Source organism: Rhipicephalus sanguineus, chromosome 7 (assembly GCF_013339695.2).
Source record: "Rhipicephalus sanguineus isolate Rsan-2018 chromosome 7, BIME_Rsan_1.4, whole genome shotgun sequence".
Taxonomy (NCBI): domain Eukaryota; kingdom Metazoa; phylum Arthropoda; class Arachnida; order Ixodida; family Ixodidae; genus Rhipicephalus; species Rhipicephalus sanguineus.
This window is the reverse complement of record NC_051182.1, coordinates 96,567,643-96,593,939: the sequence shown is the minus strand read 5'-3', so window position 1 is coordinate 96,593,939 and position 26,297 is coordinate 96,567,643. Positions and strand designations below refer to the sequence as shown.

The 26,297-nt window shown below is 44.8% G+C and overlaps 1 pseudogene; it reads left to right on the top strand.

Moving 5' to 3' along the window:
• LOC119398862 (2-Hydroxyacid oxidase 1-like) overlaps positions 1 to 9,537 on the top strand; it is a 37,901-nt pseudogene extending 28,364 nt beyond the window's left edge.
• The last annotated feature ends 16,760 nt before the right edge of the window (positions 9,538 to 26,297 follow it).

Sequence of the window (26,297 nt, the reverse complement as noted above, 5' to 3'; positions counted from 1 at the left end):
CGAGATATGCAAAGCTTTTTTCACTTAATTGGTGAGCTCATAACGTGTTAAGTTTGATTCTCGCATCGGTACTGGGTTCTTTTGCATGGGACCAGAAATCTTAAAGAAATTTGGAGATTTAGTTGATTACGCTGTTTCATATTGAACACAAACCTACTTTCCACATCCAATTAAGCAATTGTGGGGGTTTCCCATCTTAAAACTGTGATATGATTATGGGACACTGCCGCTGTGGAGGGCTGCGGAAGTTTGCCTACCTGGGCTTCTTCAACTCTAAATATAGAAAGAGTATGCTTAAAGATAACTAGGGCTCCACGTTTTCGGTGTTTATTTTTCTTGAAAATCGACGGGTGTTTATCGGAGTTTATATTTTTTTGGGCGGAAATTCGGCGTTCATCGGAGGTTATTTCTCGTAAAGCACCAAATTTCCGAAATTCGGAGTTTTGCATTATTCTCAAAGGCCCAAAATCTTAGGTCAATTCATATCTGAATACTAAAACATCAAAACACACGAAGCACATTTTTTCTAGAAGGCTTCAATGCACAAAAACATATACGCACAAGCGAAATACTTGAACACACAATACCAGTATTTGTGCGTATAACAACTTTATGCTTAACACTTATTGTAAAAGACGCAAGCATACTTTGCGAGGTTGCTGTCAGTGATCGATTCGCGCTCCTTTCGATTGACGATTCTCAGTTTTGAAAATGCTCTTTCAACGTTAGCGCTAGAAACAGAAAGCACCAGAAGAGGCAGCGCGCAGCGAGAAAGCACTGGCCACTGGACATTGTGAAGTCTCCAAAACGACAGGGGTTCAACAATGTTACATATTTCATAGCACTGACTGTTCGCAAGATCACTCAGGAGCTGGCCCATGTCGTCAGTTTCAAGAAGCAATAAATGAAAAATAGGCGCATAGGGTTTCGAAGGCACAGGGCAGCTCATGCTTCACATTTCGATTCACAATTTGGAAACAGTACCAAAACGACTCTTTGGTGTACTGGAGTTGATCGCACAGGTTCCTCTCAGATGTCCACTTTCGGCAACAGCAGCGTAGTATTCATGAAAGTCTGCGACGGTCGTTAAGCGGTCAGTGTCGTCAAGGAGGGTCCAACAGACTCGTCACATCTGCTGCGAAGACCTCGGTTGGATCACGCCATTGACTAATGGGTGCGTGCAAACGAACCCCATTGCGAGGTTTATCCCCAGTACGGGATAAAGTTGGTGTATCAGACTGCCTGCATGTAGGGAGTTGAGTCGGAGCACAATACACCTACTTTGCCTAATACAGCTACGCGCAGTAAAATTTAAATCAGTCAAACCAGAAGATATATCAATGACCGCATAGAACATTCCCTTTCGATAAGAACGGAACCAGGTCATATTGGCCCTTGAAATCGGAGTTTATCGGATAAATCCGAATTGCCAAAAATTTTACCGGCGAATGTTTATCGTTTCTTTTTTTTCGGATAAAACCGAAAACACGGAGCTCTAAAGATAACTAACCATATTCTGGAACTATACAGATGCTCGGAGTTTCCCGCGTGCATGGAGCTTATATAGCCCAGCAGCCGCGCAGCTGCGATGGTGTTTTGCAGCCACGCAGATTGATAGCCTATTTCAAACATGGAAGTGGAAAGCCGTGGATGGCAATTATTCAAACAAGGTACCAGTATCTGTACAAAGCAGCTGGCATTCGGACTATAAAGCGTAAACATTGCTTTAATAATTCAATCACCGTAAGTCCTCACAAAGAAGCTTTGTGTGCAATCTGTGGGGAAAAGCATTGCCACTTTTCCTGGTGTGAACAGACCAGGTTGACAGCACCCACCATACCTTTCGAAAGCGGAGCGGCATTAATGCCTCAGTAGCGCAGGTGTTATTACCACACGCTAACCTATTTCGTCGCATCTGCATGCACTTCCCGTATCTGTCGTCGTGCGCTGCATGTGCATATGTGGGCTTGTATGCAAGATCACCAGTTCAACGAACTTTGTTCGCCACACATGTTGCCATAAAGCGATCCGACGAGATAATGCAATTTGTACATTGTAATAAGAGAGATGAGCCTGCATTCGGGTTTATAATCGAGTGCCACTTGAAAAGTAATACCACGTCGCTTATTGTTTCTGCGCGATTAATAATAAAAATCTGTGGGGTTTAACGTCCCAAAACAACGCTTTGATTATGAGAGACGCCGTAGTGGAGGGCTCCTGAAATTTTGACGATCTGATGTTTTTTTTTCTGCTGGATTCCTAAATATTACGCTTGCGCGTTTGACATTGCGATGGATAAAGCAATCGTATAAAAACACATAGTCGTATATAAGCGGGAGGAGTCATTTATATGCAGTGTTCATCTCGTGCTAAATATAAAGTTTTATAACTGATTTGTACTCTTTGTATATATAGTCAATGTACACAGAGGCGTTAATATGTTTCGCCTAAGGTCCTAGAAAAATATTTCGCACTTGCCGCTACTATGTTGTTGGTGAAATTTGACAGAAATTCGGCAATTTATTCGCGCTAATTTTTCATGTACCACTCCTCAAGGTTGCTTGTCTCGATTAAAAAAATAAATGTAAATATACATAAAAGAAATCAAGGTTGTGCGAAGAATTTCATGTGCAGGGGATTGTACAATTGTGTGCAATTTGAAAATAATTCATGCGCTCCGATGAATTTTTGTGGCTGCCTGCCGGCAGCTCTGAAAGCTACCGCTGAGTGTGTTGCTGCGCGGGCAAGTTGATTCCCAAAATACCGTTTCGTATGCTTTGGATAAAGACAGACGAGGTGAGCACTATTTTTGTTAGTAACACAACGAGTGAGCTTTTGTTCGTATAATCCTGAGAAGGAAACAAATTGACATCATTATGAGACCGCGTTTTAATATTTTAAGCGAAATATACCCGTACCTGTACGTGAAAGTGCAGAATGCAAAGTGTGTGCAAAGATACTGGCTTTGAAAGTGTAGTGAAGATACATCAAAGACCTCTAGTAACGTCTGTCCACACGTTTTAATGAATTGAAACCCACTCATATCAAACAATGACTCATTAGCGGAACTGGAAGAATCTGTACCACATTTTTAAGCTTCGAAAAAAACCAACTCCTCTGGTTGCAAAACGACAAATTTTTTGGGGGAAATTAGTCTTTCGGTAAGAAGACAAGCTGCTGACAAATGTAACAGTGCGGAAACCACCTACCGAAACACACAATGTTAGTGATGAATGTGCTTGTCCTACGCAGTATAAGCTCACGCACAAACGTCTCCAGGACGTGAAAGTACCACCTTCTTGAGTTCTTCATAACGCAACTGAAGCGTTCGTTGCTTTATAAAGGGACACCTTAACAGTTTTCAAGCCCGCATTTTTTACTTGCGGGTTATTTCGACTGTAGCTTCGATATACTAAAGAGAGCAAGAACGACAGTAATAAGACCACGGAATCCGAAATTATCCATCCTGGAAAAATACGCCGTCTGACGCCGCCACCGATATATGTCACTCATAAAAGCTTGGCAAAAAAGAAAGAAATCCACGTGGGGCCGTGTTGAAAGGAATAAGGTAAGACAACACTATGTCGAGGTGAGAACCTCACAACAATGCTCACGAGTGTGCAGGGAATACAAAATGAGGCTTCTAACAAGCGTACACAAGCATGAAAAGAAGCTTTCGCAAAAATTCTCTACTCCTGCGCGTATATTTTCATTAGGGGTGTGCGAATATTCGAAAGTTTCGAGTATTCGTCGAATATTACATTCGAAATATTCGGATTCGATTCGAAAATTGTGTATTCGAAAAGTTCCGAATATTCGATAACTTCGAATATTCAAAAAATCAAATATGCGATTCGAATATCATGCATAAAATAACTCGTCTTCCAAATTTCTGCTGCGTTCGTATCGCTAAAAACGTTGCCGAGAGGAGCGATAAACATCGTAAGTACAAGGAGGCACGATATCTGCCTGCGACGAGCGCCCCAATACGTATGATCTATTGCTGGTGCATCTCCGACATGCAGCGCTGTTGGCGATCATGTAACCGTACATTTTCAATATTATGCGGCCGTAACGTGCCGCACTATACCACTCGTTCACTATGCCGGACCACTTCTGAAGAAAGACAGTGACCCACGTGACTGGTGATGGACTGTTCAGATACCCCAGTCTGGCAAAGCTTTGCCCCATGTAACTTTATATACAAGTCACTTCCGTTCCAAGCGAGCGTGCCTTTTCAGTGGCAGGGGGGGGGGTGTCTCTGTTACAAGGGAGCGCCTGCTGCCTGATCATGTGGAGCAACTCATATTTCTTGATGACAACATGTATTCATTACTTTCATTGTGCCGTGATATTTGCTTGTGTTGTGATGTGCATTGTGCTAGCCTGGACATTGTGTTCTGGATATAGCAGTGTATGTTGTGTTCAATGTGTTGCCAGTCAGGCTGTTAATGTTTTTTTTTTTCAAATAGCTACATGTTAAATAAAATATTGTTACTGTGGAGGCATTTTTCCTTTGATATTCGATATTCGATTCGATATTCGAAGGTGGATATTCGTATTCGATTCGTATTCGAAAAATTTGATATTCGCACACCCCTAATTTTCATGCTTCGAGGCCCCAGATCAGCCAGCACCTCTACCGTCGTTCTTTACTTTGTGCCGCCTTTCTACTGCTGCAACTTCGCGCCTTGTAAAAAGCGCAACAAACAAAAGTAAAACGAAATCTCAAGCATTTGTTTGAGGCAATCAAATTGTTATGAGCACCTTTGTTTTCATCCAGTGATGAATGAGCCAGTGGGAGATAGTTTCCATTAGAAGTGCTTCTGGCGAGTGCCACTATACATCACTGATACAGTCGGCAGCAATATAGTGATCTTCCTGAATGAATAAAATATTAGGCGCTTTTTATGGATCATTTTGGCTACGTTAAAGACATGCTGTGCACCATGAGTATACGCAACACGAAAATAAAAACATGGGACGTTCAGATGTGTTAGAGGGGCACTTTCGGTGTTCAACGTGAACTTTGAAGAGAATTACATTCTCGCGACCTTTATTTTTCCGCTTGTGCTGGAGTTGGCTCACTCTACCGCTGCAAAAGTTGAGTGGTTTCATGCAACAGAGATGCGGGGGGCATACGTGGATGCGCCATAAGTATAACCTGCCCCAGAATTGGTTGACACTTTAGCCGTCACTAGGAGTGTCAGCACGCCGTTCGGGGCATTGTGATGTAGTTTAGGTGTATCCTGAAATGTTAGTCCTAAAAACTCACAGGGTCCCTTATGCATTTGGGTAAGATGCCTCAAAGCGAAATGTTTTTCTGTTGCTTCTTCATCTTCCTCTCAGTCAATGGTATTGATCCTTCCTTCCCCCACGAAAGTACCTGAGAATGGCTTTACCGTGCCTCCGCCATCAGAAGCATCGCAGCCTTCTGCACCTGACGTGGTTTTGTAGCACTGACTCCGAGAATGGCCCACGATTGACCAAAAGGCAATGCCACGTGATGATGCCATGATGTGACGCCATGTTATGTGACGTCATAGTGACGTCATTAGGACGTCACGCGATGACGTGACTAGGTTGCAATCTCTGACCACGTGACTTTTTGCATCGTTTGTGTTGACGTGACGCCCTTGATGGTCACTTTCGGGTTCGATAAGGCATCCAAAGTTTCCGCCTTAATATTGTTGCGCAAGTGGGCAAGGACAACGAAGACCACAGTGAACGTGCGTGCCGCTCCGGGTTTTGGAGGAAGAAGACGACGAGGTGAAAATCTCGTCGGTGAAAACTATTCGATTAATGGCATATCCCCGAAAGTGGGTAGCGCCATATGTCTGAGAAATAATAATAACAACAACAGCAACAACAACAACAATAGTCGGCCGCTCCTGAGTTCACCCTCACGACATAATAAACGGCCCTTTTCAGCCTTGACGGTCTCCTTCAAGCGTAACAATATTTTGAAATTAATGCTTGTATTTATTTTAAATATGTGTGTCACAAAGCTTCCAACACAAATCATTAGCGAACATGGTGCGCCGTTTTCTAAACACATTCTCGATTTCTGTGTCCTTACTGCTAGATGTGGAGCCTTTTTCGGTTGTATACACAGGAAAACAATTGCTGCTGATATAAAAAGCGCGGTTGCGTGACCGTTGTTATGTCATAGCGGTGATGATCTCATGGTTATGTTTACATCATGCCGCCGCGTTCGCGCTGTCATCTTGCTACAGTCATCATTGGAAAATTATCACGCTGTCTTAACAATACACTCTGCCCATGCTTCGATGATCTTTACAATCTCCATGATTTCTTCGTTTTAAAGCCGCAGTCGCTCTAATGGCTTCTAACACAACATGCTGACCCCAATTTGTTTTGTTTTCATCAAGCATTACTCGTGAGGTCAGTAGTACACTTTAGAATTATAATATGTCCCAGTCTCTTCTGAGTCACCTAGACTTGAAATATTTTAGTTTGAGAAAGAAAGCAGAGCTCAGCGTTTGACTATACCCATTCACCACAAGCGTTATTCATCATTATGAGTTCTAGAATTGATAACCGTCGTCCAACTGAAATTCTGTTTTCTTCTTTCAATACAGGGCAAAAAAGGTGTCGACAAGGTGCTGGATATCTTCGGGAGTGAATTTAACCGCACGATTCAGCTACTTGGTGAGTGATCTTGGTATGATATAAATTAAACAATCGCCGTTTTTCTTTTTATCCAGAAACCTTTTCACTGCTCCGCGATTACCTTACACTCGTGATTTGATATTAGTTTAAGTGTTGGGGATAAGCTGCTTCATTCAAGAGGTAAGGACACTCAATTAAGGCTATACACGATGGCAAGCATTGCACCAACTACCCTTTACAAATTGATACTTGAAGGAACTCTAAAACATCTACGTATCAACCTCCGCGAACACAAAGGCTAAATGTTTTTATTAACCACTCTGCAATTGCAAGGTTGCTCCCTACTACTCTTTGCTGCTCCTGGTAATGCCAGCAATTCTTTCTTGTAGGATGATATAGCGTATATGAAAGAATATAGTTCCACATAAATTTTAAACTAATGTAGAGTGTTAACATGATTGGTTTTATGGACGTGGATAGGCGTCTAGGAAAACAGACATGACGTTATTTTACGTTTGCTTGCACTTGCGGTCATGTCGGCACGGCCAAATTACCAATACCCCCGCTCTATGATTACAATTCAAAATGTGGATCAACAATGAAGGTATAATGGGAGCGGGGGACATGACGGAATACCACACAAAAAATCACAGCATATCCACGGAGTGAATGATGATGAGTGGGCGAAGCTGCGGAGGTTCATCGGTAACCGTGAATCTTCCGTGAATTCTGCCCAGTACATCATCACCGACGTGAGATGATTAAACGGGTAGCGTAGTAGTTAACGTGAACGCGCAATCAGAGAACGAGGTATACTAAAGGTTCGATGAGTTATGACGACTTGCAGCTGTTAAAGTGTGATTGAACACACGGCCGGACTAGGGGGAAACGCAAAGCGCGTTAGCCCTGGTATTTTTCTCGGGGCGACATGGAACGCGGTACGCTGAGGCAGGTGCGCGTCGCAATTTTTGGTTTGTATTAGCATTGAGCGAAACCGACGCTTTAGACGCTTGGGCAAACCATTGTGTTAGGCTTTAACTTCTATTGAAAACGCGCCGATGGGACGGACGCGTGGCGTCTTCGCGGAGGCCACAACAATCGTTAACATACCACTCCCAGCAACACCAACCAGCCGACCGGGAGAGTGGTAGATATAAAAGGCTGGCGTCTTTGGCGCAGTCGCTTTGCTTTAGAAACATCTGGGATTTAGAGAAGCGTTCTTTCGTTTTGGATTTTGTAAACTTTTACAAAACATCTGGCGTCAACGCAACTTTCGTAGGTTTATTTCATCAATCAACGGCGTTTTGAACAAAATTTTTATTGTTTAATCACGCACAGGAGAAATCTCACCAGACACTACCTTGGAGGTAAACAATGGGGATGTTGGCTGCTAATGGGAATGCCTGCGAGACCACTAGAATTTTATCAGAAGGCGGCGGCAGTGAAATGCGGAAAAAGTGGATAAGGTTAGAGGATGGGACTTTTAGCTAACACTTACACTTCTACTTCTACTAACGTTTCCTACTGGAACATGCCAATGGCTGCTAATGGGGAATGAGAGACAGAAGAATTCGGCTTTTAGTTAAGAGTTTTACCTTCACTCGCGCACTCTGCGAATTTTTATTGGCACGTTCAACAACGCACAGGAAAAATCTCCCACCGGCACCACCTTGGAGGTCAAAGCGTAAGACTTGTTACGCACTACTACTACGACTACGACTACGAGGGACGAACGGGGTGCCGCCTTAAGGAGCTTCGCCCCTAAAAATTAAGCATGGAACCGGCGAAGCGTACCACTAGCGCTACCACTTCGTCACAAGGTTCAACCGAAACTTGTAGAATGAGTGCAAGAAAAATTGGAGCCGCAAAACAAGCCTTTGTTTCACTTACTAAAGGTTCGAATCTCAGATCCAAGCATTGTTGTAATTAGGGAACAAACTGTAGCGCTGTCAATGTTGTGCGTTTATTACAACACCAAGGAAAACATTCGCAGCCACTTGTACCACTAATGGCTTTCAAAATTTTTATACTTGTTTTATGCTATTCGTTTTACTTTCGTGCCTATAAAAATGCTTGCCTCGATAATGCTCTTAAAGCTGGATAATGTCGTGTGCGTCACTGTTCACAGGGCGATGCGCCTTCACTCTTCGGTATACTTTAAAACGCGACACAAATGCTCTTTTGGAGTAATGCCCTCTTGATGGGTAACGGGAGTATTCCTGATAGTATCACAAAAAATGGGAAACTATACTTCTGAAAGAAAATGAATAAAAGAAAAGAGGTATTTTTCGTGTAATTTTGTGCGTGCTAGGCAGAAATGTCAGAACCAACCCGACACAAGAGGCTTTAGTCTTTAGTGTTTTAAAAAATGCGGCATAGCCTTAATGACACACCAGAAATTTCAATTCATTTTTAGAATAGTTCTGGCGTTAACAATATGGGAGAATAATAAATAAACATGAAACCGATAAGCTTTTCTATCACCGGTGATCATTACATTTACAGCCCATAAGCAGAACACCACACAAATTGGTTGTCTGAACATAGTAATTCAGAGTGCTGTCAGAATGATATAATTCTGTCTATGATAGGGTCCGGTTTCGCATGGGGGATTTTTGTTTGTGGCATTGGTCTTTCTACAAAAAAGTTTCGTTCTTCTTTTCAGGAGTGCCAGATGCCAGTAATTTGTGCACCGATTTTGTTGTCCGTGAAACCACCTACTCTCAGCCACTGCACCGAAACTGCGCACCGAGACAACCCTGGGGTGATTGGGTGCCGTACAAGATCACTAAGTAGCGCGGACGAGGGATCACAAGACTGTCACTCACGTAACATGAAATCAGTCACCAGCACTTTCAGCCTTTTCCATTGTCACTCATATAATAAAAGTGATTTACTTTCTTATTGCGTAGAGTACATTGATGCCTTTGACGTCTAGAACCATGTCTTGACACTGTGAGCATGCTGCTGCGCTGTTGGTACTTTTTCCTATTTGAATTATTTAGTAAACGTCATACAGTCACGTTCAATACTGACTTGCAACACGGGAGCGCGTGACCTCACGAGCTCAAAGATTGCGCATGGCATCAACGTCACCTATTTCCAAAACCTAATGATATTTTCTATAATAGGGACCATCCCCAATTGCGAGAACGGCGTTTATTTTTTGAAATAAGGGCAAGTTGACGCCATGCGCAGTCTTTGAGCTCGTGAGGTCACGCGCTCCCGCGTTGCAAGTCATATTGAGCGCGACTGTACGACTCCTTGCATTGTACTCAATAACATTTGGTATACTCCGAATGCCACAGAAATAGAAGTTATGTGCCTAGGAAAGTTGACAGGCAAGTGTCATAGATTTTTGCCATGATGCCATATTAACGCAACATTCTCATGGTAATGCACTTAGATAATGAACATGCAAGAGATTTCGCAGCTGGACAGCCGCCATCTTGTCTACGTGTGAACATATTTCAAGTAGACTAGCGCCTCAGCTACTCATTACTATTTTATTATATGTTGTTTAGCAAATTTTAGTGCTTTCACATAGGCCCGGGTGCTTCTTTCGCAGATAAAAATAGTCGCTAAATCAAAGCAATACAAATTAATTAAAACAGCATGCAGACGGAGTTCATGTAAGCCAGTCATTTCATAAATATTGTGCAATATTCACAAAGTACGTTCACGCAGCGGCACGAAAAAGAACACTAAATACAGTCCAGTCCCGCAGCACTATACTTTACATAAAATTAATGACATACGAACACCGTATATGCTGAAAATAACACTGCACAACGTCCAGCCATGTAACAACATTGAAATTGGCAATGTCCAGTCACAGGGACACAGGATAACTTTACACATGAAGCGACACATAGCGCGCCATGGTGAGGTCGAAGTAAGTACATAAAATGAGACTAACAAGCTTTCTCAATAATTTTGAAGTATACTACGCGCTTGTAGAATTTTTTTTATTGCCAAGGAAGGAAGGAACAAGCGGAGTGGCCGTTCTTGCAAGGCATGTGATGTCCATGGAACTAGGATTTTTCTGACGCAGCAGGGCCTACGGTCAAGTGCCATTAAATCTCGTAGTAGCTGTTCGGTAGAGGTATCAGTTACGTCAGATCCTTTATTAAAAGCCATTATTCGCAAAGAACTATTGAACATTGGCTTTCTTTGTGAGCGTACCGCTCGCTCTGTTTTACCTTTTTGTTCCTACACGGCTGCACCTAGCTCGTATTTCTGCTCTTGTGGACACCAAAAATTTACGAATGGCGCACCATTGACGACAAGACCATACGTTTCCCGTGTCAACGCATCGCTCACGTCTCTCGCCACTGCCACAGCCGCTGGGCGTGAACACACTATTGTTTTACCGACTACTCCAGTCCTCGGATAGAAACATTGCCATTATCTTCCCCGTTATCGAAGATCGTCTTCACAAACTCATTCTCGATCTGGATTTTCTCGACACCCATTCTGCCCTTGCAGACTGTTCGACCGAATGTTTTAGACTCGACTTGGTTCTCTTTTCTGGCCCTATTTATCGACATCAAGCGCGTTGAAGGGGCATTGAATTTCATCGCCTCCCATCTATATCTGACAGACATCGATTAGATGCGTGCGCATATTCCTTTAGAATAACTGCAGGTTGGGCATGTTGGTATACATTCATGATGGTGAAGCGCTAAAGGAAACAGAGACTTAAGAAGAACACGGGACACGGCATTACTAGCAACTGAGTTTATTTTGAAAACAACGCCCTCATATATATAAAACGTACATCATCACTAAAGCAGAAAATTTTAACATGTGACCATAAAAGAGACAATCAGGCAATAGATAAAAACCGCATAGCAGAGCTTCTGCTCGTGCGCACTACGCGAAATGGGGCGTTCTTACTAGGCAAAGTCGTTACAGACACACTGTATGCAGAACTAAAACATGCTATTGATATGCAAGACCGTAGGCAAGGGCACACTTTTCCACGAAGTATTATATGCAGAAGTATGTAGTAATACTTAAGGGAAATGTAAAACATGTATTAATCAACGTCCAGGGAGGTACAAAAGCGATTTTTTATGCTCACTCTGTAATTTCAATTGATTCTATTCAGTACTCCCTGCTGCTTTTATCATCGGCAATTCCTTCTTGTCTGACACTAAACTGCATATGTAAGATCACAGCACGATGATTGAAGTGTTGGAGGAGGACAAGCTGCTGGGCCGCCGCAGCGTGCAATGGCGTCCCGGTAGCGTCACGGTGGAAATACGGTTTTCGCCTCGCGACAGATGGTGCTTCCGGCGTGTTGCCATCGTTTGCATATTCTTATATGGACACGACGCATGAAAATCGCTATAGTGTCATGTACATTGTAAATTTTCCCGAATTTTCGTTTCTGACGTCAATAAGTAAATGTGACAGATAGTGTAGCTGCAGTAATTATTAAATACTGCAATAATTACACGCCGTACAGCGCTTGAAACAGGCAACTAGCAGTGGTCGCTAAGCAGACGACGTCTGCCGCGTCCACTGGTCCCTGGCTACCCTGTTGCGCGCACGCGTTCATTGGTTGCGTTGGGAGGAAACGCATTTGCTGCTTTTGTGATCTGCAGGCTTTCTGTCTCTATGTAGTGCTATCGGGGGCTTCCATGTTGCGCCTACGGCGCTGGTTTTTGCTCTCTGCGCGCGCTTTTCACGCCTTCACAGATGCTATATTAGTGATTCGGTATAACGGGGCCGAATTGTGTCGTGTTGAATTGGGACAGTGATTACAAATCCTGCTAGAACAAGGTGCCGTGAACAACTCCCGTGACTTTATTGGGACACCCGACCTTCAAAGTTCCGAGTGACCCAGTGAGGTTCGATGTATAGGCTCATGCAGTGCCATCGAGAGCTCACGACTCCTTACTACGTTTGCGAGAAGCACCTATCGGAGAGTAACATGAAGAGATGGCGGTATAGTGGCGAGCTTGAAAAGTGACCCACAGGATGCAGAAATAGACTCAGTGCATTCAATTCACTTCGTGATATAGCAGCGACTTACAGACCGTGTTACGCCTGAACCGATACTATCGTAGGAACGAGTGGCTTATAGCAGTGGCCATTCGTCGAAGCTCGAAGAAAAATCAGTAACAAGAACAACCTAAATATTAACTGATGGCAAGTAGAAGCCCCATAAGTCGTTGGAACAAATGATACCGACGCTATAGTCTTCACGTAATAAAACATTACAGCTTTCTCGTTCTACAAAATGGCTCACGCAAGTAATTTTCCGATATGTGACGCCTTTTTCTCTCATTATTTATCGATTTTTGTGCCAGCGAGGAGGCCCAAGATACATACCCATTTGGCGTAAAGCGCAAGCGGGGAATCGATAACACATTGCCTTGAACAGGCGAGCTTCATCAGAGGGTACGAAGCGCGCATTTTTTTTTCTCGGTTGAGGTACTCAGACGACAGAGGGCGCGTCGCTGCGGTCGCCGTTTCCGTGACTTTATTCGGGCGCCAGCAGTAGCGCATTTTCGACTCCTCAAGAATTCTCACTCCGTGGATAACCGTTATAACCTAAAGTTGAAAGTCATGTAGAGTATTCAAAATGTTGACTTGGTGGACACGGATACAAGTATACCAAAACAGACAACGTGGCGTAATTGCAGCTTGTGTTCCTGCACTTGTTGAAATTTCGGCACGGGCAACCTCTTTTTTATAACATAAATCATTACCATGTACCTCTGCTCGGTGTTACATTGACGCTGAATATGACAGATGATTGGAAGGAAAATGTAGGGCACAGTGTGGGCGTGAGACACCAAGCAAAAAGAATAAAAAAAATCACTGATGGAATCAACGAAGAAGAGAAGATTACGTTTAAGGGCTCGATTTTCTTTGTTAGACACAATATTAATGAGAACAAACAAACAATAATGCCACGGAATGTATTGGGGGTGGTATTTGTAGCAATTAAGATATAAATGCGAAGAACGTAAGGTGGACGAAAAGCTAACTTGCCGCCGGCAGGGACTGAACCTGCGACCTTCGAATAACGCGTCCGATGCTCTACCACTGAGCTACGGCGGCGGTCCTCCTCTCATCAACTTTATGGGCCATATATGTGCATTTAAACCTAGGAGTGTTAGTCAGCGCTGACTAACGCTCACTAACAGTCCTAAGTTTCAATGAGCGTATATGCCCCATAAAATGGACAAGAGGATGACCGCCGCCGTAGCTCAGTGGTAGAGCATCGGACGCGTTATTCGAAGGTCGCAGGTTCAGTCCCTGCCGGCGGCAAGTTAGCTTTTCGTCCACCTTACATTCTTCGCATTTATATCTTAATTGCTACAAATATCACCCCCAATACTTCCCGTGACATTATTGTCTGTTAGTTCTCATTAATAATGGAATCAATGAATCATACTTTACTAGCACTGATACTCTGTCTTAAACCTGTGCACTGCAAACGTCACTTGCAGCCTGAGTGCAAGTTAAAGGGGAGGAGCAAGCTGGTATACGCGTAATTTATTCAGAGATCGAAGTGAAGCATTGTTAGAGTTTGATAAGAAAATATTGCGCTGTGATTGTTGTGTATTTATTAAACCACCAAGAACATCCGCAGCCGATGATACAGCAACTGGCTTGAAACATTTTGTACAGTTTTTTTTTACTATTAGATGAACCGTCATGCTTTCTCGCTCTGATAAAGAACTATTCATAATATCCTTAAAATTGTTATTTTTATTTTTGAGGTGCGCCAGATAACCATGATTTGTGCACTGTCTTTGTCGTCCGTGAACCTTTCTACTATCCAGCCGCTGTACCGAAACTGGGTACCGAGATATCGCTGGGGTACTTGGGTCGAGTACAAGGTTACCAAGTAGCATTGACGAGGGGTTCTGAGGCTATCACACACGCAAAACGAAATCATTCTTCAACAGCTTCAGCCTTTTCCATTGTCAACAAAGCAATAAACGCCACTGACATTTTTGCTGCGTTGCGTAACGATGTTTTGATACTGTGAGCACACTACTCCACTGTCGGTAGTTCTTTTCTTCTAAATTGTTAGAAAGCATCACTTTAAAACGAGTTTTTTGCATTGTACTTAACGTCACTTTCTAGGCCATAATAATGCGAAACAGCTCGTAATTCCGTATCTGGAAAACTTGACGGGTAATTGTCGTAGTAATTTTGGCCATGAGGATAGACTAACACGACGTTTTTACATTACTGCGCACAGGTATTACGCACGCAAAACAGTTGACAGCTTGGCTCCATTGCCGGTACAGCACCTGCGAAAGTGTTTGTTTCGCCCATGTCTCATTCAGTTATGGCAGGAGGTCTTTGTTACCGCCAAGAGGTGGCGCCACACACAAATGTCCCCAAATCCTGGGAATGCCTCGGCTTAACAGTGTTTCGTCACGCTGTCGATGCAGATCTCAGAGGAGGAAGGTGGCCTCTACGACTAGCTTCGTGAACGCTCCGTTATGCTAATCGCAGAGGCCACGGTTCCTGACCCTTTACTGAGAACTGCTCCTCTAAGTGCCGCACCGATCTCTGTTGCTCAGAAGAAAACTATCAGGGCATTTTCGATTGAACGGATCCAACAATTTTCATTAATTATCCTGACAGTTGACTTGTCATTGTCGTAAGTAAACTTATGTTTCTATCTCATATTTCTTTTCATTTATTTACCCTAAGGGCCCGAAATGGGAGTTGCATAGCGGGGGGGGGGGGGGGTAACAATTCATATGAACACCCAAAACGCGTTATAGACACAAAAAGAATTATACCATCTCCCGCTAAAGGGGACCGTGAGGCGATGCGAAGCCGGAGCACTTGCACGACCGCGATCCGTTGGCGTCCGCGATCCTACCGACCTCGCGTCGTGCAACGCGAAGAGGAACACTACGCGCGTCGTGTCTTCCCTCTAGCCAGGCCGTTAATTCTCAGAGGGCGCGCGAGAGAGAGGCAGCGTAGGAGAGGAGAGAGAGGGGGAGGAGACGCGCGTGCGCTGGCCCTCATCGCGGCGCTGCGCAGGAGAGAATTTCGGCATGTCGAGCCCACATTTCAGAGGAGCCAACTGAGGCAAGCGCTGGAGTGAACGCGCGCAGCGCTCTACCATTTGAAGGCGAGGAGACTAGAGGAGGAGAGTAGCGTATGCGCCGTGAAAGCAGAAGCGAGAACGCAGGAGAAGCGCAAGCAAGTGCTGGTAGAGAAGTGGAGAGAGTAACGCGCAGAAAGAGAAGGAGTAGAGTCGCGCATGCGTAGTGTGAGTGCGGACTACCACGCTGCGTGCGGATTACCACGCCGCGTTACATACCCCCAAGCAACAGATGCTTCGCATCTAAAACAGGTGAGTACAATTCTTCACGTGATGTAGTACGACCTCCTGTCAAGTTACAAGCATGCTGATTGGGAAAGAGATATGGAAATTGCTGGTAGTGCACTGCTTCTCAACTTACATCATCGTACGCCAACATATGCTACGTCACACAAAAAATAAACTTGCATCATGTGACCTGCATATTGAGGCATTCGTAACAACATGGCAAGGTCAGAATTTTTTTAAGTGTTAAAAATAAGTCACTAGCGCTTCAAGATTCTACTTTTCCGAGCCCCTCATTAAGAGTGTCCTTGAATACAGCTTGGTCACCTATTTCAGCTATATTACTTGGGAGCCGATTCCATTCTGAAATGGCTAGATGTATGCATGGAAACTGTAATACGTTAGTACGTTGTTGCACGTTAAATTTGGGACTGATACGTGAAAAAAAATCTTTTTGGCGGCTAAGATGGGTGCTTCAGAGAAAGTACTTGGTACAAATCCGTCAACTTGAACCAGAACTGTAGATTTAGTACTAGGTTTATTTTTTTAAAGACTATTTTCTGGACACTAAAAAAAACGGAGGTAAATGTTCGACCGGAAGTGCTTGAAAGAGAATCAGGAGTGTCACTCGGTGGTCGTGCCACTCCAAACTGCAAGGTGTATCAGCAAGCATGTGGCTGGCAGTGCAAGCGATTGGGTAACAACGAACGCAAAGCGCAAAGCTAGACAAGCGGGGAAGATTGAGGCGAAGTTCCGTGCGTTGTGGCAGTGTGCCCTTAAGCGAAAAGCCGGCGCACAAAAAAAATCACAGTTTCGCTTAAGGGCAAGGAATGGACGCGATAGCCACAAATTGTTATGTTATATGAAGTAAGGCTAGCAGCTAACTATTTGAAATAAAAAATGAAAATAAAGGAACAGGGGAGTAATCGCAAAAAGATTATTTCGAGGAGTAAGCCAATTTTAGAGCGCATCTCTCAGGCGCCCGCTCCTGCATAGAGTGGCGTCACCGCTGGCGTCGGCGTAAGCGATAGAGCGAACGAGCACGAAAGACAGCGAACGCGCAGTCTCTCGATATCACGAGCCGCTGGCGTCCAACCTGGCTTTCTTCCTCCGTCGCTCGGTCGGAGCTCGTGCCAATGCAGGGTTGGCACGTGCACTGCGGCTGGCTTCGCTTCTCATAACGGGCCTTCGGCGTTTCGCTTGGTTCGCGACGCGTGCAATGCGCAGAGTGGTGTGCGTAGCACTCGAGCGCTGGCAGTTTCTGTGGCAATATGGAACGAATGTTACGTTGCTACAGCTGCGGATAGCCATAACTTCAAACACAGTTGACGTCGCTCCAACATGGAGCTGAGCCCAGAATTCGCATTGGACAGTGTTGTAATCATCGGTGATTTTTTAGGAACAAAAGATATTCGGAGTGGTGAGAAATCGCGCGTTTACCAGGAAATGGGTTGTTACCGAATTAGAAGTGTAGTTGTAGTCGTAATATGAGGCGCAACTCCCGTCAGCTGGCGCCTTCTTATTGACTGCTGCGTGGGAGCGCTCCTAGCGGCGAAACTCTTTGAAACTTTCCGATGATGGACTGTGGCGCCCTCTCTCGGCCTAGCGGCGAAGGTCGGTGCCTGTTTCGCTTGGGACTGCGTGGTCACAAATGGACGCCGTTCGCCTTCGGTCTATAGGTTGACTGCACTTAAAACGCTTCGATAGTGTCGATATAATTCCTATCACAAGATAATCATGTGACCAGCGCTGCGCCTCTTTGATTGTAGAGCGCGAGCTGCGCGTTCGTGTCGTCTTTGCGGCATTCGAGTGGCTTGGCCTACTGACGGCTACGGTGTAACACTCAAAGAGCGCGCGATGGAACGCGCTCAGCCAAGGCCTAGTATGCCATGCTAAAGGAGGCTCGACAGGCGCCAATTGAGAATGGACGGCCCAAACGAAGGTAACACGCAAAAAAAGCATGAAATTGTATAATGAACTGCAAAGGTCACTTTCTCTGCATGTTTTAGGGGCGAAGCTCCTTAAAGCGGCACCCGTTCGTCCCTCGTAGTTGTCGTAGTCGTAGTGCGTAACTAGTCGTAACGCTAGTACCAGATCTTGACCTCCAAGGTGGTGCCGGTGGGGGATTTTTCTTGTGCGTTGTTGGACAATAAAAAATTCGCAGCGTGCGCGTTAACTAAAAGCCGAATTCTTCTGTCTCTCATTCCCCATTAGCAGCCATTGGCATGTTCCAGTAGGAAACGTTAGTAGAAGTAGAAGTGTAAGTGTTAGCTAAAAGCCGACTTCTTCTGTCTCTCATTCCCATTAGCAGCCATTGTTTACCTCCAAGGTAGTGCCTGGTGAGATTTCTCCTGTGCGTGATTAAATTACACAGGAAGACGCATATACGTTTTCGCTTTCGAATCTTCTTGAGCAACTGCATAAGGGACACTTGAAATGTTGTGATTTGCAGCGTTGAAAAAAAAAGAAAAAAGAACAGCTTTCAGTAACTACCGCAAAGTGAACAAGAAATAAGGAGGGAAGTGTTTTATTATCATGAAAAGGGAAACGCTCTATCGCTTCAATGAAAGGTGTGTCGATTTACAGCAATAGTGATTCAGGAAAAAAAAAATTTCCTGAGGGAAAGCTGGAGAAACAATGGAACATCTATTTATTGAATGTAAACTAATAAACCGATGCTTGTATTTCGGCGGTAGTTCTCTTCAAACTGTGGTTTTCCATCGCGGGAAAAGTGAACATGTACACTATAGACATCAGTAAAAGGACATTGAAGGATTGGCTGCAAAAATTAGGGTGAAGGAACAAAAACAAAGTAGGATTGAAACGGAGCATACACTGTACCGTAACGAGCAGAAATCTAAGCTATGAAAGTACAAGTTTATTTGTTGAAGGAGAAAAAAAAGTCACAGTTTCGCCGCAACGGCGAAGCAATGAATGCGATAGCAATAAATTTGAATGTAACGCGAAGAATGGAAAGCAGCTCGAAATTGCCAGCGCGTCGCTCGAGCCCAAAGGACGCACGAAAAGAATGCGCAGAGGACGAGCGCGAACTATCATGCGTCACAGCTCGACACTTGAAGCTCACTGCTCAAACATAAAGCAGGACGCACGAAACGAACGAACAGGTACACACAGGACGAGCGCGAACTGTCCCAGTTGTTACTTATTTCTGTTTGAACAGCGCGCTCCTTTCGCAAACGCGACCGCTACAGTGAGCGAAGTTACCTTCGTACGCTGTGACTTCAGCGCGGACATTGCAGGGAAAGCACAACACATACAACCTCCCGCTTCACCTCCCCGGCCGCCCCCTTCTTTCCTCGAGATAAGCGCGCGAAGGCGACCACGCCCTGTAGGGCGAAGAGCAACGGCGTTCGCAGGAGCGGGGCGACGATCTTTAAAGCGCGCCACGCGCGCACTTCACGCCATCTATGTGGCCACTAAGAAAGCATGCTGAAGTAAATGGTGTATATAAATAGCTCGCCGTTAGCAGGGTGAAAGACGGTACTGTTCGTGACCTAACCGTCTAACGACGCGCGCTGCGCAGCGAGAGGTCGGCCTTTCGATTCCGCGTGTCGGAAAGTTTTTCTCAGTTATTTTTTTTTGTGAATTTTATATATATATATATATATATATATATATATATATATATATATATATATATATATATATACATATACGGTACATGACGGCGGCGACGGCAAAAATCAGCCGAGACTGTCCATATATTTGCTATCACAATAATATTTCAGGTAGGAAGACATCAGACCGAATTACAAATGATGGTTGTTTGGCTCGATGGTCACCTGCTACAGTGGTCTTGTGGTTATGGTGCTGGACAGCTGGTTCGATGTTCGAGGGATCGAATCCCGCCCGTGGCGGCCGAATTATGATGGAGGCGAAATGCTAGACGCTCTTGTACTTGCATTTTGGGTACACGTTAAAGAACACCAGACGGTGAAACCTTCCGGAGCCCTCCACGACGGCGTCTCTCATCCTCAAATCGTTGTTTTAGGTCGTTAACGCCAAAAATTATTATTTGGCTTGCAGGTCAGAGCCCCGTTACAAAGGCATCCTTTCGTCCATGAAAGCGGTGCTTAAAAAAAATTCCTAGATCATGTATTTACTTAGGAATTTTTATCGTAGTAACAACGATATCGGAGGTCATGGTTAAAGCGTCTCGTTAAAAGCGGGGACACTGGCCGCGCTGGCGTCGCGGAGAGACGCAGTTACGTTCTTTGCCTTTCGCTTCGTGTTAGCGTGCGCCGGCTCATCGGAGTACTGCAGCTTCCACATGCACCAACGGTATTTCTCCACCACCGACTACTTCGATTGCGAGAGCACCCACTAACAAAACTGCTGCGATACGCGTTGCAGAAAAGACACGATTTCGACGAGCGAATGTCGTGCCTCGGTGGAGCGAGACAGAGGCCAGCGGGACGCATGCGTTTGCGGCAGAGGTTAAAAATTTGCAGTCGCTTAGCTCGGCTATTCCAGGATATACGTAGCGTTAGCAAAGGTTCAGCTGATTATTCTTAGCTTTCCAGATTTTCTAGGATTTTCAGCCTTCTGTTCATTCTTCGTACGCTGAACCGCTGATCGCCTGGCAACTACTTCGGGATCCGATGAGATAAGCTTGTCGGCTCTTCTGCTCCGTCGCGCAGCATTTGCGCTCTCCTTCTCCATGGCGTTACCTACCTGCAAACGCCAGTCAGAGGCGCTATCAAGTGATCCCAGCGCATTGTCAGACGGCGGCTGAACAGCGAAGGCGAATAGCTGCGCGCGCGCCGGCGCCAGCCTGTGTACCGCGCCTACGACGCCACTCCTCCCGAACGCGCAGACCAGCAGCGGCGAGCCGCGCGCTGCGGTGTCGGAGAGCGCGTTAGATGCCAGCTCCGGTGACCCAGTTGTGGGACATCACTGATCCTCGCGCATGCGCAGCACGGCTCATGACCCTCCACGCGAAATTGGCTCTTGCTAGGCAAGTGTAGCTAACGCTACAAAAACCTCTACGAACTAGGCGTCAACATGGGTGCATCCACGCCAATCGGTGCTATAGCTGCCAAACACGAATACACATTGTACAAGCTTTCATATATCACTACACGATAAGCACGAGTTCTTTGTAGACACGTTTCACATTCGTGTTATACCGATTCCTATGACGAAGGGATCAGCCATGTTTTTTTTTCGTATAACTAAAAGCCATCGAAAAACTCATGCTTTTGAGAAGGGTATGACAGGTAAATGTTGACTTATGATTTAATTGAGGTTTATTGAGGTTGAAATGATTCAATTCCAATGCGCAAGTCAAGTCAACCCGCGTAGCAGAGCTTTTTATTATTTAGAATCTCTGTTCAGAACAAGTTTCGAGTTGGGATACGCGTAGTTGTTCCAGCCAGGTGTAACGTTTTGCGAAGTGACGATAAAGTTTCCAAGCAACAGTATCGCATTGTTGGCACATTTTGCTTATTTTGACCACATTTACAACTATTGAATGATGCGATTTTCGCTGAATTTCGAACAGGTGCTAAATAAGCGAGTTTGAAGTGATAAAAGCAGCTACAAAAGATAAGATAAATTTGGTGTGGGCGTTCACGTCTGTTCAGCCGTCCCTGCCGTAGCACATTTTTTTTTACGTCACGCATTCTGTTCAGAGCGATGTGACCTAAATGAGTATGTTTAGTGGAATATGCCACGGGCGCTAAACGAAAGCGGGTCAACAGTTCGTCGCTGTTTACGAGCAAGAACAGGTAGGCTGTAATTACAGTTACTGAACAACGCTAGCAGGTATACGATAAAACAGTGTGCCTGCTTTTGAGCTTTAATATTCATGTACGAACTTCATGACTGCTGCTGGCCGTTGCCATTACTGACTCCAGGTTCGTTTGCCTTTCTCTCATTATATTTAGTTCAATGCATTCGGCATGATAAGTACTCTGTTGTTTCATGGAAACGCATACTTTGACCCGATAAGTAGTGATATTGCATGGTTTGTGCGCTATTTAGAGATACTTCGGAAGAACACACATAATGTGCAGATTTCACTCTACAATGTGTTTTCCGACAATATGACACTATTTAAGAGGTCGCAATGACAATGTCTCATTGTTTTAAATTATCCTAAAGACTATCTTCACTTCATTCCTTTGCATTTGATGTAGTTTCATGGCTGGTGTACGCTCCATCGCGCTTATATATTTGACTGTGCAGCTGGCAAATCTGTCTACGCTTCCAATAACATATAATTAACTGGTTAGTCCTCGGAGCTGGACATATCCTTCAACGTGAGACAACGATTTGTGAAAACCACGCGGCGTACGTCTATGTAAATGTCCTTGATGATAGACACTGCATGATGATCACGCAAAAATACAGCCGTCGTGGGCAGCGGACTGAATATCCCTCCGCCGCACGCTGAGGAATGCGGAATATCCAGTACTGTCACGAAACGACTGCTGGGGCGAAGATAAGATGCCGACGTAACACAAACATGCAGTAATGAAACTGTCTGCGCCTGAAAAGCAATTGAATTACCGCAAGTCCCGCAAAACCGAGCAGGTTTCTAATTCAGCTGAACTGAACGCACGAGACAGGTTGAATGCATACGAACAGTTAATTCATTTGCCTTGCTCATCCGATTGTCTAAACGAAACCTCGTACGATCCTCCAAACGGTGATGATAGCAGTGCCCAACATGGCACAAGGTCGACACCTCAATTGTTCCGCTCAGGGAATTAGATGTAGATGAAATGCCCCGAATTATAGGCATGTATGGTAGCGTACGTCGTGTCCATTTTCTTGCTTCACATTCCTGTCAAAGTCAACTACGTTGAAATGAAAGTCCTCGTTGACAATGGAGCATCTGTGTCGATATTGAATAAAAGGCTAGTGAACGTCAGACGCCTGCATGCTGGCAGGACCCTGCAGTTTCAGAGATGCGATGGTTCTGCGAGCTCACGCAATGAGTGGCCATCTGTAGTTCTCAAAATTCAAGTCCACAGAATTACAACGGACGTGTAACATGGCCGACTGGAGAGAAGCTAATAATTTGGGGGGTTTCATTTGCCAAAACTACAATATGATTATGAGGCACGCCGCAGTGGAGGGCTCCAGATATTTCGACCATCTGGGGTTCTTTGACGTGCACCTAGATATAAGTGCACGGGTCTCTAGCATGTCGCCTCCATCGAAGTGCGACCGCCGCTGCTGGGATTGCACCCCCATCTTTCGGGGCAGCTCGCAGTCACTGTAACCACTGAGCCACCGTGGCGGTGATGGCAGCGAAACTCAGGCGCGGTCGATGGCACAGGGCATCTCGTTTCTAGCGCCTAAGCCCCACCATTCACTCCGTAAGAATGGCTAGTTCTCATGCAAAAGTAAAAGAAAATATTCAATCAAATGTTCTCAACGCACTTTGGTAGTATTTTGGACCGCGTCAGCCAGCTGGGCACCCGGTATATATAAGTTCAAACGTAGATAGGGGGGGGGGGGGCTTCCCAAATCAACCGTTTATGTAATGGACGTTTCCATGGGAACCCCGTTATGACAGTGAAGCTCTTGTCGTTGTCGCACACGAACACCACGTCGGCGCGGAAGAACTTTGCCGCAGTGAAAATGACACTCTTGCCACTAATTAGCAACAACCCGTTAAATAACCTCTAATTATTAACTTGCGGGCAGGTGTTTATATTACAAAGTTGGAGTGCGTACCAATCCTAGGATTTTTATTAAAAATCTTTATTGTCCAAGAAACACCCTGTATATATTTTTTTCAAAAGAATATTCCTGGCTATCAGTGAAAATATATAGGAGAAAGTCACAGTGAAAAACATAACATTTACTCTGAGCTTTCTGCCGCGGACAGGCCTTTATCAAAGATGACATTATGGCATTGCGTTCGGGTTTAAGTACAGGTTCTCGCAATACAGACACAGATGCACATACCGTCGCGATTCGTTAGAACGGGACAAGGGGAGTGGCCAGAACAACAGCAAAAAAAAAAAAGAAAATACAGAGAGAGAGGGAGAGACATACATACTGACATACACAGTGTCGCAATTTGTCAGAACTTGACAAGGGGCGGGGTCAGAACACACAAACAAGTAAGAAATAAATAGCAAATAGACAGGGCGAAAGAAACAGGGCTACGTGTGTGGTTGGGGAAAAAAAAGGTTAACGAGTGACAAAAGCAACAACGCGATTACCGCGCTAAAATGCGATATCCGTGCATTTTGGGATGAAAGGGAAATATGGTCACGGACGCCGGATGTCAACGAACAGCGCGTGTGTCTTTGTTAAGCGTGTTACCTTGTAGAAGCGCGTCGAAAGTCGTTAGGTGCGTGCCCACCCGTGCACCTGATGGATGGAGTTCGGTGTGGCTATTGAAATCGACCGCTTACCTCGGAGGCCTTGCTTTCTTTTGTTGTTTCCGCGAACCAGAAACGTAGCCCTGTTTTTTTTCGCCCTGTCTAATTGCTATTTATTTCTTGCTTGTTTGTGTGTCCTAACCCCACCTCTTGTCAAGTTCTAACAAATTGCGACACTGTGCATGTCAGTACGTATGTCTCTCACTTTCTTTTCTTTTTTGCTGTTGTTGTTCTGGCCCCTCCCCTTCTCCCGTTCCAACGAATCACGACGGTGTGTGCGTCTCTGTCTGTATTGCGAGAATCTCTGTACTTAAACCCGAACGCAATGTCATACTTTGATAAAGGCCGGTCCCCCGGCCGAATATATATATATATATATTATATATATATATATATATATATATATATTATATATATATATATATATATATATATAGTATTATATATAGTATATCTGTGTGTGTGTGTGTGTGTTCACTGCTCCATCTACACGAAATCCCTCCAAGAGAGAATGTGACGGTAAAAAATTCTCGCTGCTCATAAACCTCGGTGATAGGCTACATATGTCTTTTTGTACTGGAGGTGATACTTTGCGAGGCCATGCAATACGAAGTGCCCTTAAGCAGTCGTACAACTTTCTAACACAATTAGCACTTACAGGTTTTCAGAAGCTTGTCCCCAATCCACGCTTTTGCTTTTTGCTTTTTGGCTAGGAGCTGAGTGAAGCCATCGAAAGCACGATCAGGGCTTCTGGCATCGTCGAACAAACATGATGCAAAATACTTGGCATATCAATGTTCTGCTTGTACTCGCCGGCCTAAGCCTATCCTTACGTAAGTGGATGAGTGTTTGAACGTATCGAAGAATGCGCTGATTGAACATAAAATTTCGTGCGCTCATGATTGACGTAGATAGATTGGGTGCATTATAGGCTCTTATAATAAAAGCAATAACAAAGGCCCAACAAAATGCTCGACCATCAAGCGTAAACACAATGTCGTTGAAGGTTGTACCGACGCGATAAATGCAGCTTTCGTGGCGTAGTCCATATTCTGGAAACATGAAGGTCCTGAAAGTTTTGCCACCTAAATAAAGCGAATGGCCTAAGAGTGCTGGGCGTAACCAGGCCCATCGAGCCCTGCTAACCTCGACGAGCAATGGTGATTTGGCCACATGTTTATAGGCAATTTTCCATGCGAATACTTGTTTGTGTACCGTCTGTGTTTTTTTTTCTTTCCTCTTTTACAGCGAAAGCTGTTATGTGATCATTTCAAGGGCCGTTTTTGGCGCCGTAGTTGGCCGCCGGCGCCGCCGCCGGTGTCCGTAACCACTATCGCTCGAAATAAGAAAAAAAACGAAATAAGAAAAAATTTCGAGGATGGAACGGGGTTCGAAGCTGGGCCCTCTGCGTGGGAGCCCACTGTGTGTACCTCAGAGCCATGCCGGTGCTTAGAACTGCCTTGCAAGAAGACGCTATACAGGCTTCACGTCTAGAAGGAACCACATTAACATATGTAATTTAGGGTGGTAGAAGAGTGAAATAACAACCACGCACCACACAACGCGAATTCTGCATCCAGGCGTCACACAATGTGAATTGTGCAACGAGTGGGCCGTTGGATGCTTCCAACCCATTACAAGGGGCTCTGCAATTATTCTTGATCGTCATCAGGCACACCACCAACAAAGTGCGCATAATGCCTTACATGTTTTTAGCGGGTACCACGGCTCTCCGTTGAATGAAGAAAAATGGCATAGTGGCTGCTTCCCTACTTCACAGAAATTATGATCAGTTATAGCGTAATGGGTTCCTCGCAAGTGCACTTGCATTAGTTGCCAAGGAAGCCCATAAGCCCATCATCCATTTCCTCAGGGTCTCAATAAAGTTCTTCCCTCCTCTCTCTGTCTCTCTTTCTCACGTCAACGTATGTTATATTGCATGGTGGGAGAGTGAAATAATGACCGGGCGTCACACAATG